This window comes from Ostrinia nubilalis, chromosome 27 (assembly GCF_963855985.1).
Source record: "Ostrinia nubilalis chromosome 27, ilOstNubi1.1, whole genome shotgun sequence".
Classification (NCBI taxonomy): Eukaryota; Metazoa; Arthropoda; class Insecta; order Lepidoptera; family Crambidae; genus Ostrinia; species Ostrinia nubilalis.
In genome coordinates this window covers 1646630-1659845 of record NC_087114.1, presented here as the reverse complement: position 1 = coordinate 1659845, position 13216 = coordinate 1646630, and the positions used below count along the sequence as shown (strand labels likewise).

The following is a 13216-nucleotide window of genomic DNA, read 5'->3' as shown; positions in this document are numbered from 1 at the left end:
GAAGGGTACAAAACCAGGTGCTCCATGACACCATTGCACCAATCTGTCGCCAGAACCGCCACCCATTGACGAAAATTGAAATTGAAAATTGGCACTTGGAAAACGTTGATTCAATAACCATAATAATACTTATGTATGATTATCTTAATAAAGATTATTCAACGGCCAAGTCACACAAAATTAACTATAATAATAAAGATATCGCAGTAAGGAACCATAGACTTGGCACGACTTTGTCTAGATTTAATTACTTTTTAGAGATAAACAAGCAGCTCCATCGAGACTTGGCTAGTTTTTTACAGAATGTTTTTGGTGGGATTTCACTTCTTTTTGTAGAAAGTGGCATAATTATTTAACGTCGTCTACCTAACCATCTAGCGGTGAGCAGTACAGGCGAACACCACGGTGCCGGTGTGGCGCTAGTAGTATTGATTATGAATGTGGTGTTACTCCAGATCTTCGATTGTCCTAGTTTTTATAGTTTTCCCTTTATGTGGCCATTAAACCTTAACTCTGTACCAAATTTCAGCTCTCTGAGTTTATGGGAAGTACTAGTTCTATTTTGATGATCATCAGTGAGTGAGTGAGTGTCATAAATGCGAAACTTTGCTTTCGCTTAACTTCGGAATTAAATGACCTACAGACTTGAAATTTTGGATTTTAAGTATGTGATTATAGCTTACTAAATGACGAAAATTTCTGCGTTCTGGTCTTATCCAGAGGTTCTCAAATAAGGGCCTGAAAATGCGGCGAAATGGTTCCGGTAAAGGATGGTACGGCAGTGTTTGCTTCGCGCTCGACTTGGCGGGGGCACTGCCGTGCCCCCAGATGTACCATCCTAGACTGCATCTCACTTAACAGGAGGTGTGATTGCGGTCAAATACCCTTGTTCTACATGAAAAAGAGGTGGAAAAGTACATTATTGGAAAGATGTGTCATTTTCTGATGCTTATAGATTTTCCGCAGCCATTTCGCAATAGTACTCGTACCTAATAGACACTACATAAAGTACGTTTATAAGGAAATAATGTTTATTATAATTCGATTATAATACACCTCGATACGTGTGTATATCGAAGATACTAAACGTAGATAAAGGGTTTATATTAATAATAACAAGATTACAATGTAAAACCACTTCAGTGGTTGGTGTAAGCTTGAAACAAATGTTTGTGAAAAAGCTTAGTGAAGTGATTTTGTTAAAAGTGATAAAAAGAACTTTATAGGAATCACGTTTCTTCAAGCTTAATAATATTTAATACGGACTGGGTAAGTACATAATAATAATAATATATATTTTAATTATTTTTTCTAAATCTTTATCTTTATTATTGACTGAGTTTCGTGCGCTGCTTCTTCTTAGCACTGGCCTTCCGAATCTTTAATATAAGTATTGACTGAATTTCATGCGCTGCTTCTTCTCAGCACTGGCCCCTTTATTGTCCCGAAGCAGTGGTACAGTTAATACTGTGACGTGTGAAAGAGCTTTTTAAAAGCCTACTTGCAAAAATTAAATGAGTTTTTTTGTTTTTTTTTTACTTAGCTAATTATGTAGGTACCTACCATCCTAGACTGCATCCCACTTAACATCAGGTGCGATTGTGGTCAAATACCTGCCTTGTTATGCATAAAAAAAATACTTTGGCTTCTTATTTCTCACGCAGACCACACTGGCTGGGCTTTTTTAAAATAATTTTTGACGTTTATGAGCGAAAATAGTGGTTAAAATTAAGTAATTATTTTTGATTTACCTAATTTGATTTGATTTGTAGTTTAAATAGGTACGGTTTTACGTAGGTACTACACCACTGAAAAGAACGCTCGTTTTTGTGACTCTACATTTTGAATTTTCGTAATCTGTTATACAAACCTTGTTCTGAAAGTTAATAAATGATTTTTTGATTTTCACGCGTAGAAAGTCGCGGGCAGAGCTAGTAATACGAATGGATTAATTAAGCTAGTACCTTAATATATTTTAGTTCCTCTTTTAAGACTTTGGACATCCCCTGCGGCGATTTCTTATGTAAAATTGTACATGTATTGTGTACATGTTTGATTGATTAAAGATTAATATCATGATGTGGAAAAATACTTTATTCAAAATACAAAATCAATAATTTTAATAAGATTATGTCTTTTCACAGAATAAATCCAAAATTAATCGATTTACACCGTATCCAGGTAGTGATTGGGTTTTTCATCCACTACTTACACTCTAACAAAGAATTACAAATACAGTGTATATTTATAACGTTACTCGATTTAACGACAAACTTCTTATGACGTTAAATTTTTTTGGCTTTTTTGGTTTACCTTGTTCTATATCCACACTACCGTGTCATTCAATTTAACGAACACTCTCTATAACTCTGAAATATGCTCCCCTAGCTCCCAACGTACTTACAAAAACAAACTAGGTACCCAAGATAAAATGTAATCCAAAAGAAATTAAATAGTATAAATACAAACACGTTTTGCCGTGTGGTGGCAGAGTAGAGTTTTTGGATGTCGTAAGAGGCGACTAAGGGACAAATACGCGAACATCAGGCCTCCCCAACCCGTCTGACCAGCGTGGGGAGTGTAGGACAAATCCTCCATTTGCCTTTAGTAAATTAAAGAGTCTTGCTAGTGCTGTAACTAGTTGCTTCCACTGGGATTCGAACCCGGGATCTCGAGGTCTAAGAGAGGCTGTGGTCTTTCCACTAGTAGATCACTGAGGCAGTATAAGACCAAAATTAAACCAAATCTATACTTATAATAAATCTGTAGAGAGGTCATTTCTGTTCTGTACATGAAATATATTTTCAAAATAACTATCAGGGGGTGATTAGTGATCGATATTGATGCCAAAAATGCAATCAGTAAAATTTTTGTGTCTGTCTGTCTGTATGTTGCTTATAGAAACAAAAACTACTCGACGGATTTTAATGAAACTTGGTACAATTATTCTTCATACTCCTGGGTTGTAATATACTTAGGAATTCCCACGGGAACGGGAGTTAGCGGGAAAAAACATTTGTATGTAAAAATCTAAACCGCGTAAGATAGATGAATGGGGTAAAACGGGATTTTTATTCAATTTTGACCACTGCAACTGGTGGCACTTAGGAACGTCAAATACAGTAAAAAAAGGTAGCCCTTAAGGGGCACTTTACATGTCTCCTTATCTTTTGGGCCCTACCAGCGCTTCGGGACAAACACTGAGAAGAGACGCCGGAACAAACTCAGTAAAATAACTAAATTCCAAATAAATGAAATATAAGGTCACCTCCAAAAGACAGACGAAATTTTAATAGGGCATAATTATATTAGAAAAATTGAACCCTAGCATTACAACAAAACTCAGATCATAGAAAGAGACTAGATATGAAGTCGCGCGTAACTACAACGAGAACCAGTGTCCCCACATTTCCCCCACCACAGCTCCCACACACACATTCAACTGTGTAAAAACAAAGCGACTGAGAGTCTACGACAACATGTGCAACCGGCTTAAAAGTGCTGTGATTGGCCAGAAGGCGTGCCTTATGGCCAATCAATGGCCGCGTGACGTGACGCACACTTTGAAAACTAGTGAGAGAACAAAGATAAAATGAAGTCGACAAGATATCGATACTTTAAATCGCTAGGGGCAAGGCTCGAAACTGGTTTCACAAAATGGTTATGTATGAAAACCTTTTTATTATTATACGTTATTATTAACTACTATCACGCATTTACTTTTTAACCGCTTGAGTCCCAGACGGCATTAATTAATGTCATAACAATTGATTATCTATTGTGTCTAGATTCGCGGGCCTTGAAGGATTAATTATGGCGATCTGCGTACCGCATATTATGTTTATCAAAAATAATGCCTATATTAGGCTTTCAACTAGCTCTTATAGTAATTACATAGTTGACAGTTACTAATTACTTCTACTGTTATTATTTTTTTTGTAAAATCTTATAATCGCAAGTAACACATAATTTTTTTATTTAAAATTACAAAATAGAAAATTATAATTTACTTCTATTTATCGATAATAGGAAACCGCATTAGAACACGAGCACGGCACTATGTTACGACCGGCACATGCGGCCGTACTGTGTATTTCCACACGACAGTGGATATCGGAAGAAATTAAATACATCGCGCAGTAGTTGAGCATGACATAAAGTGGTTGCTAACTAAATCGTCAATGTACAAGTGTGTTAGAATTTTTATCACCACTGATTTCGATATCGCAGTAACTGTTACGGCACTGAATTCGTTCGTAAAAATGTTAAGTTTTTTTTATTTATAACCAAAATACCAATGGATTTGCAATACTTACATGTAGTAAATGACTCCATTGTTCCTGTAGTTCTTCGTTTCACTTGTTTTATTGCACGTAACGACGCATTATCCAAAAAATTCGGAGAACATTTCCTTAGTACGACTGAATCGCGACTAACCTAGCTACGCGGCCGATGTTCGTTTCTGGGCATATCGCGGAGACACGCGCCACGCCCCCGTTTCACATCTATTCCCTTCTATGATCTGAGCAACAAAAAAAAAAAATAGCCTACTTTCTGTTTTTACTTTTCCTAACAAACTAAATGTAGGTAATATTTTTATTTTTAAACCCTCTCTGTCATTTTCACATTATTTACATGAGTTGCTGGACGTGACGTCCTTGTACACGGATGCACTGTCTGGCACGATCGATGCCATGCCTCCGGACCGCACTGAGCACTTCGGGTTCACTCGACATAATATTAAGAAATCTCGAAAACCAGCATTCTAAAAATATGGTTGTATTATCTAAAAGGAATTAATTTAAGATGTTTTATTTGTCCCTCAAATCTCGTCTGTCTTTTGGAGGTGACCTTATATTTGCAGACTGAACAGACCAGTGGGTCTAGACAAAGTGCAAATTATAATCGCAAACCAGTCGAAAAGTGGTCGAAAAGCCCCTTTTTTGTATGGAGTTTTGACGGATTCGATTTTCGATTCGATCAAAAAGTGCGTTTTGTCTAGGGGGGCAGACCGCGCATCCTTGTCATCTATACAGGGTGGAAACGTTAAGTGATCTCATTCGATTATTTGTAGCTAAACTATACAAGATATCGGAAAACTGGTTACTGATCTTGAAAGTGCTTCACGAGCTCTATCCAACGGTACCAATAATAGGTTACATAATTAACTGGATCTATCCGAAAATTAAGTGTTTTCAGCCAACTAGTTTTTGGATATCTTGTATAGTTTAGAAATAATCGAGTGAGATCACTTATCGTTTCCACCCTGTATAGTCTTGAACCTTGTAGTAAGTAAGGTATATTATGTTAAAAAAATGCCGCAAACATGTGCCAAAGTGTCGGACGTATAAGGTAAGTGCCCCCTACTTCGGTATATTAAGGCTCTTACGACTTTAACAATTTATTTAAAAATAACCAAGCATGATATCAGTATGAAAGCTTTTGTATGCTAAACTTTGGTCTTTTGACAGTAACTTAATACATAAATTGTAGTTATATTGTTTGAACTTTTTTTAATATTAATTGTTCTGCGGACCTCTTGTTTGGATCCTGTTTCGTGATAAAATTTTGCTCTGTTTCTAAGTTCGTGAACTCATGTCCCCTATTTCGGGATAAAGTTTTACGCATCGAGTTAGGATATTTTAATAATGATTAAGGGTTGAATAAATTTAAAAACGATAGTATAAATTTAGAATAAAAGAATTTTGTGAAATTGACGACATTACTTACCTACCTGAAATATTCATAAGAAATAATGTGAGTCTGTCTAGCTAGGTAGGTACGTACCTTCGTATAAAGTTTTGATTTATTATTCTAACAACATAATATAATCATCAGAAATGTAGGGGGGCCTTACCCCCCCCCTCCCCTTCGTAGTCATAAAATTTAGATTTTTTATTTCTAACGATATGTGAAAATATTCATACAAGTCTAAGTTTAAAAAATGAGGGGGGAGGGGACTAACCCCCCACCCCTGGAGCTGCTTCAAGTGAGGGTAGTCCCCCCCCTGAAAATAGCCCCATATACGCCAATGACTCATAATAAAAATTAATTAATTTATTACTTAGGTAGGTAAGTATTAAAAACTAAAAAATATGTCGATTTCTTTGATGTTATGTGTCATACAAGTACCTAACACTATACATTTATATATCACGAACTAGGGAAAAAGTAACAATAATTACGGTTCCTTGTTTCGTGATACTGATTATTCCAAATTCCCCAAGTAAAATTCATGGATTATTGTCAAATTGTGTCAATTAACTATTATCTATCCCATATAAAATACAAATAAACCAAGAAAAATAAAACGAATCGAATTAAAACCAAAATTACGCTGGTAGTACTTATGCTAATTTATCTTAAAATTGGTCATTTATGTGAACTTCAAACTCGTGTCATATAAATTCTAGTGAACGAAACATATACCGAATTTAGATCATGAGAAACTTAAATAAATGTATTATTTGTTTCATAACTTACATTTCAACTATCATAAATAATTATTTAAAAACCAAGCATCAAAATATTATCCATAATATCCTTGATTCGGTAGTATCACGAAACAGGGGACACCCGAAAAATAATATGTACGCTATTTCGTGAGTCAAATAATCGCAATTTTAAAGGAATTCTACGTTTTCATTTAACTTTTTTCTAAGCCAAATCAATTGTCAAGGAACACATGAAACCACTATTACAAGTTTTATGCAAATGGACGTTTCTTCGCCTTTCTATAAGCTTAAGAAGTTGGAGCGCTAACCTTACGGTGAGAGCAACATTTTCACGCCGCACGGCTGTTTTTGTCTCTCTGAGAGTTTGAAGCTTCGTATTGCTCTCATTTTTGGCGCCACAATGTTGGTACTTGGTTTTTTAGATAGCTTAAATAATAGAGTTTTTGTAGTAATAAAGAATTTTTATAAATAATATTCCATTTGCTTATTATTTGAGCTAGAAAAAAAACTTACGAACTTACGTACTATCACGAACTAGTAGCCGTTTACCTTACATGCTTATCTTAGTACAGTCACGGAATGAAAAGGTTCGTCAGTTTTCAAATTGATTCCTTCAACGAATCGCGAGCACATAATATTACCTTTTGAAACCATGTTACAGAATAATCTCGAGTTAGAGAAAATAATCTTTAACTGTTCGTCAGTAAAGTTCAAAATTGTTCAGATCAAAGTTGTTTGACGATTTATCTTGTCAAGAAGATTATTATGATTGATAAACTAAAACCTTCTTGTTGGTTCAACCTGCTATTATTTTTTCTATTAAATAAAAAAAAACTATTGTCAATTGGTCAATGTCATCATTGCATTGCACTGATGGGATAGAAAAATAAACAAGCAAAACCTTATTCGTTAGCAAACGTCATATTTATTTAAATGTTAGCAGCACTGTTTCTTGCACTGTTATGTTGGCAGGTTTGACTCTTACAGTACCTAGTGCAAACGAAAACCGACACTAAGGTGACGAACCTTTTCATTCCGCGACTGTACATAGGTATTTGTGTTATTTTATAATCGTTTTGGCGTAACTTCAGATAGGATCTAATCATTCACTAGTCATTCCACGTTATTGATAATTAACAATTAATCACTGCTACCGAAAACACGTTATCAAAGACTACTGATAAGGTAATTAGTAGGTAAATAAATTTATACACAACTAGCTGTGCCCGCGACTTCGTACGCGGGAAAACCCGTTTTCGCAACATTTTTCATTATTGCTCTGCTCCTTTTGATCGTAGCGTGATGTTGTATAGCCTATAGCCTTCCTCGATAAATGGGCTATCTAACACTGAAAGAATTTTTCAAATCGGACCAGTAGTTCCGGAGATTAGCGCGTTCAAGTAAACAAACAAACAAACAAACTCTTCAGCTTTATAATATTAGTATAGAAGTATAGATACATAATATAATCAAACATGAATCTCAACGTAAGTTCAATAGACGTATGTAGAGTCATATAAATGATTATTATAATCCAATAAACGATTTTATCTTGTTATTAATCGCATTAATCAAACCGAACATGTTTCAAGTGTGATTAAGTCGCACTTTTTGTTATGTCCGGAAAACACAGGTGCGTATTAATTAATAAAGCTCAAAACTCGATTTTTCAAGCTTAAATTGAGTTTTGAAGGCTAAATTTTGATATAATTAGTCAATCAAAAAATCGATAAAAACCAAACACAGAAAACTGTTGCAGTGATTTAGTATCATTTCTAAGTATGCAATTAAAATGGGACTATTCCCACCTCTCGTTCCCACTGCTGCAACTCCTGTGTAGCCAGGATCTACAGCTTGACCGCTCAACCCAACCAGTGAAGGTCAAGTTTGTCCCGGGGGAAAGTTAAACAATTACCAGTAGATTTTTACACATCACTGACATAAGGATAGGATCTACTGCCTTTTTGTATTTAACTCTACCACCAGTCTACTTAATCTTGAGACTACAATCAAAATCAAAATTATCTTTATTTGTATAGACTAATTAAATAAGTAGGTACTTATAAATCGTCAAATGCTCTTAAGGAGCCTCATGTCTCATTCTTTTTTTGCCCTACCAGCGCTATATCGACTGCGGCTGAAAGTGTCGAAAAAAAGTCCGATTTACATTAAAAACTATAATCCATTTTCCCTGTAATCGAATGTTAAAATTTGTTTAACCGCCTCTGAGGTCTAGTGGTAAGACCACCTGCTTCTTCAGATGCAGAGGTCCCGGGTTCAATTCCCAGTGGGGGCAGATTTATCTGTTCGGTTTGGTTGGTGGTAGGGCTTGTTCTAAGTCTGCCTGGCTAGCTACCACCATCTTATCTAAGTCTGTCGCCATAACAACCCAAGTAGCAACAGATTATCTTCATAAGGCATTGAAGATATCTTGAAGACTAGTAGCCTAATTCCAGCCGTTGTCTTGGCCAAGATAATAGTCGCACTCAAGAAATCTTGAAGTTATGCCCCAAGACAATGGTAAGCAAAAAAGGGCACAATCCTTTGGAAATCACTGAGACAGAGTTAAGACAACGCTTAAGGCAGACTTCAACCCTAATTAAGAGTGTAGTTTTAAGAATTTCTAAACAAGTACTATAATATAACTTGTAGTATGACTGTAGACAAGGAAATAGAGTTGAAGATATCTTGAATACTTATTTAAAGTAATAATTATTTTTACAGCTAAGGTTTATTTAACTTCATGAAGAACTATGTAAGACACTTTTTATTAAAGAGGAATTTTAATTTAGTAAACATTGTGATCTTTAACACTAAATCAACTTTAGATAAAGGTTAATGAAAATGGCGATTAAATTATTTTCATAACTAATTTATATTATGTCTAGAATAGACCGTGAATGTCATTTTTGCATAGGAAATATAAAACGCATTGTGGTTTCTCGTGTAAAATCAATGGATAATGTTATAAAACAGGAGGGCCTTGAAAAAGACATAATAAGATAAATAAAATATTACGAAATTGTATTGTATAAAGAAAACTTTAAGGTTATAAAATAATATTTTATTTTATGCAAACGTTCTTAGACATTTATGCAACTAGAAAAAGTGTAACAAAGACGTACTTCAATTTAAATGTCCTCTTGATATAATATTATAGGTTAATTTCTGATTTATTTTTTGTTACACATAGCTCATAATGGCGGTAATTCTAATTCGTCTTAATGTAGCAAGAGTATAGAAGATTTTGAATTTGTAAGTTTAGTTAAGAAAGAGTTGAGTCAAGTTATACTTTACATAGTATTAGTTTAGAAACATTAGATTTAACTTACACTTAAAATTTACTTGATGAAGTATTACTGAAGTGCATACGGTATCAAGTAGATCTTTAGTTTTATTTAGTTAAAACTAGATAGTTTTTATTCTGTCTTAGTCTTGCTAAATTATTGGTGCTACTATACATTAAAGAACAATTCATTTACTAATTTATTAATTACATGATTTCTCCCTCGGATTATCCGTGTGGAAGTCGAAAATGGTTCTAATAGGATTTTAATTAGTTTTTACGTTTTTAGTTTTGTTATAACATATAGGGCGGGTAAATTGCACCACCCGCATATTTCGTAAAGTATTATTTGAACTCTGTAATTGCAACACTCAGCGATAAGCAATTAAATTTATTGAATATCGGATATAATATGATCTTTGCCGTATTCATTGTGAAAAGTTTTTATTTAATTGTTTTAATGGAACTTTTAACAATTTGTGATTTTGTTAAATTTAATCACACAGTGTTTCTAATTTATTAAATGAGAAGATTGAGAAGCGTTACGCGAGTTACGTTAAGCGAGTGTGGATTACAATTATTAGAAACATTTTTCGGTAGTTATTATTAAAGATGGGCCGACTAGTCGGCGACTAGTCGGCAAAATATGCCGATTATAATCGGCGCATTACAAAATTTCATATGTGAATGAAATAAAACTCATAATCACCAAGATGATTATGAGGTAGACCAAGGGCGTTTATCTAAACCATTTTTGACTGCAACAATCAGTCAAAAGTGGTTTCACCTGATTTAAAATTTTGGCAATCAGTCTAAATTCATACAAAGTTAAGATTAGTTAAAAATCCCAGGAAATCATCACAAATGTGTATTAAATTTTATGCAATTTGTCCTTACAAAAATTATGACCCTTTTTTTTGGGGGGAAAAAAATGCATGAAATTGCATAGGTACCCTGCGGGGAAGTGGTAGATTATGTGGGGCTTCTCCTCCTCCTAGGATGAGGAATACCCATATAAATATCCCCTGAGCTCCGTGAATGGCCTTAGTGTGAAGAACTATGGGAATCCGGGCAAAGCCATCAACTATCAATTGCGCGCCGCAATAAGCGGTTATCACGCCATTTTCAATCAATTTTTCACATACATTTTGACGTCGATAAGAATATCACAGCGTGCATACTAGCCCAGCAGGAGGCGATCATATTGTCACCTCCCCTGACCCCTCCACCGTCGAAAATTATGACATCTAACTTGTGTACATATTAAAGAAATCTTATTTCTCAAAAAGTTATAGGTTATAGTTATTTCTTGAGAAATCTAGATACACTCAACATCAAATAAACCGCACCTTCCGCGACGCGAACTTTAAAGATTTTCTTCTGACACAATCATGGTACCCCAACAATATTGGTGTTATTTGAAAGCCCAATAAATATCCTTAAAGAAAAATACATTTCATTTCTAAATAAATGATTAACATACACCATAAATGTGACTTGAAAATAGACCTCACTTTGGGCTCACCTCTGGGATCAATTAGACCAATTTTTATGGTTATAAAACCAAATAAAGATCTCACGTGTCCTCTTTAACAGATGGATAGCGATTAATCCCAACTTAACAGTTTTATAGTCATAAAAAATAGCTATAGCGTAACTACCTATTTTTTGAAGAAGTGACTCTGGATCCTTGTAAAGACAATTTTTTGGGGTAAAAACCTTTCCTTTAATGAAATGAAGTTTAAAACTAGGCTTTCAAATGGTACCAATGTTAGTGGGAAGTGGGGATGCATACGTTTGATAAGTGCTTGTCGCGGGAGGTGCGATTTATTTGATGCCGAGTGTATTATTCTTCGGACAAGTTGGTATTAGAATGATCGGCATTGCCGATTAGTCGGCCGATTTGAAAACCGATTAGTCAGCTATTCGGTTATTCGGCTCATCACTAGTTATTATGTTAAGATTTTTTAAAGGTAGGCCTACTGTCACCTAGTTAGTTAAATTGTATAATATCATGTTGTACCCAACTTTACCATACAATTTCGAAAATATTTTAGACAATACTTAATTAGTAAATCATATTTTGAGTTTACTTATAATAGCATAATTTAGTTTGCGGGCGACCGCACGCATTTTGTATCAATAATTAATACGCACGCAGGTGCTCCTGCATTATCTTGAATTAATAGGCGTGATCCTGTTTTATCGAAATCGTCCCGTTAAGTGTATTTTTTCTCAAAATGTACTAATTCTAGTAAAAAAGTAATTAACTTAATCTTCAGAAAACTATTTCTAAGACAATGGTCTTTAAAAAGTCCTAAGTAAATCTACGAATACTTTATTCACTTTGCAACACTTAAATAATACTTTATCTATACTATTTAGTATTAAGTGAGCATACAAAAAAACTTAATTTAGGAAAATAAGATTTTTTTAACTTAAGCTTAGAATAACTTAAGACCAAATCGACGGTCCCTACGTATAATTCAGTATCTACCAGTTCCGTGATTTGCCGTTTTTGTTTGCAAAACCTTCAGAGCACCCAACAGTTTCGACTCAGTTTAAAAAACATACAGTTTTTATTTAAATTGAACCTTAAAACGTCAAAAAACAAATCCCGCAACTACAAAATTAGAACGATTTCCGCAGTAAAATTGCATTACTGGGAGTTAAGAAATTTTACGTTGGACCGCACGCCTTACTCCGCGCGCCCAGCCCCGCAACTGCCACTTTCATTCTCGCAGATCGAGTAAATTGATACGTAATTTATGAAGGAAATAGGTATTATTATGGTTTCTGACTTAATTTATTTCACTCAACATTATACCAAAGGCAAATTAATCAGTTAACTGTAGGCATAAGGTAGTTGCGTTGTTTTACTCGGGACAATTAAAGTTACTATTATAAGTAGGTGGCACTTACTTATTTTTACGTCGGAAAATTCAAGTATCTTCTAGCCGTAACTGCCACTATAAATGTTTTACTTTGGAAAAGTTTGTTTTATGTCTGTAAGTTAGTGCCAGTAACGGTGTTTTACGCTGAGAAATTGTATTTTAGCAATATCTGGTGGACATAAAAGTGAAGACAAAACAATATAAAATATGACATACAACACGACTAAAGTATCTAGGGTCATTTATTAGACTCAACGCAACCAAGTTCTTCTCCTATGCTACTTTATAATACAAGATACAAGTAAAAAATCGTAAAATTTATTTTATTTATTTATAAAGCATATTAGGGTATTCAGAAATAAAGATAAGCAGGTAACACATACAAACAAAAGTTTAAATTAACTTTATTTAGATTCTACTACCTTACATGATAATGCTTACATGATATTGCAAACATATACCCGTCAGAAGGATGAGGTATACCCACTAAAAATACCCTGGTGCCCCGTCACTCGCTATAAGTGCTAACTTTGAGATTCCGGACAAAGATCTCCCACCTACACGGCGACAGCAGGGACGAG

The 13216-nt window shown here is 34.5% G+C and overlaps 1 protein-coding gene across 1 annotated transcript in view; it reads left to right on the top strand.

Moving 5' to 3' along the window:
• The first annotated feature begins 1100 nt into the window (after nt 1-1100).
• Nucleotides 1101-13216, top strand: part of LOC135084891 (mucin-2-like) — a 43746-nt gene continuing 31630 nt past the window's right edge. Inside the window, exon 1 of the mRNA XM_063979626.1 lies at nt 1101-1269. The gene's annotated coding sequence lies outside the window, so the exon portion shown is untranslated. The remainder of the gene's footprint in view (nt 1270-13216) is intronic.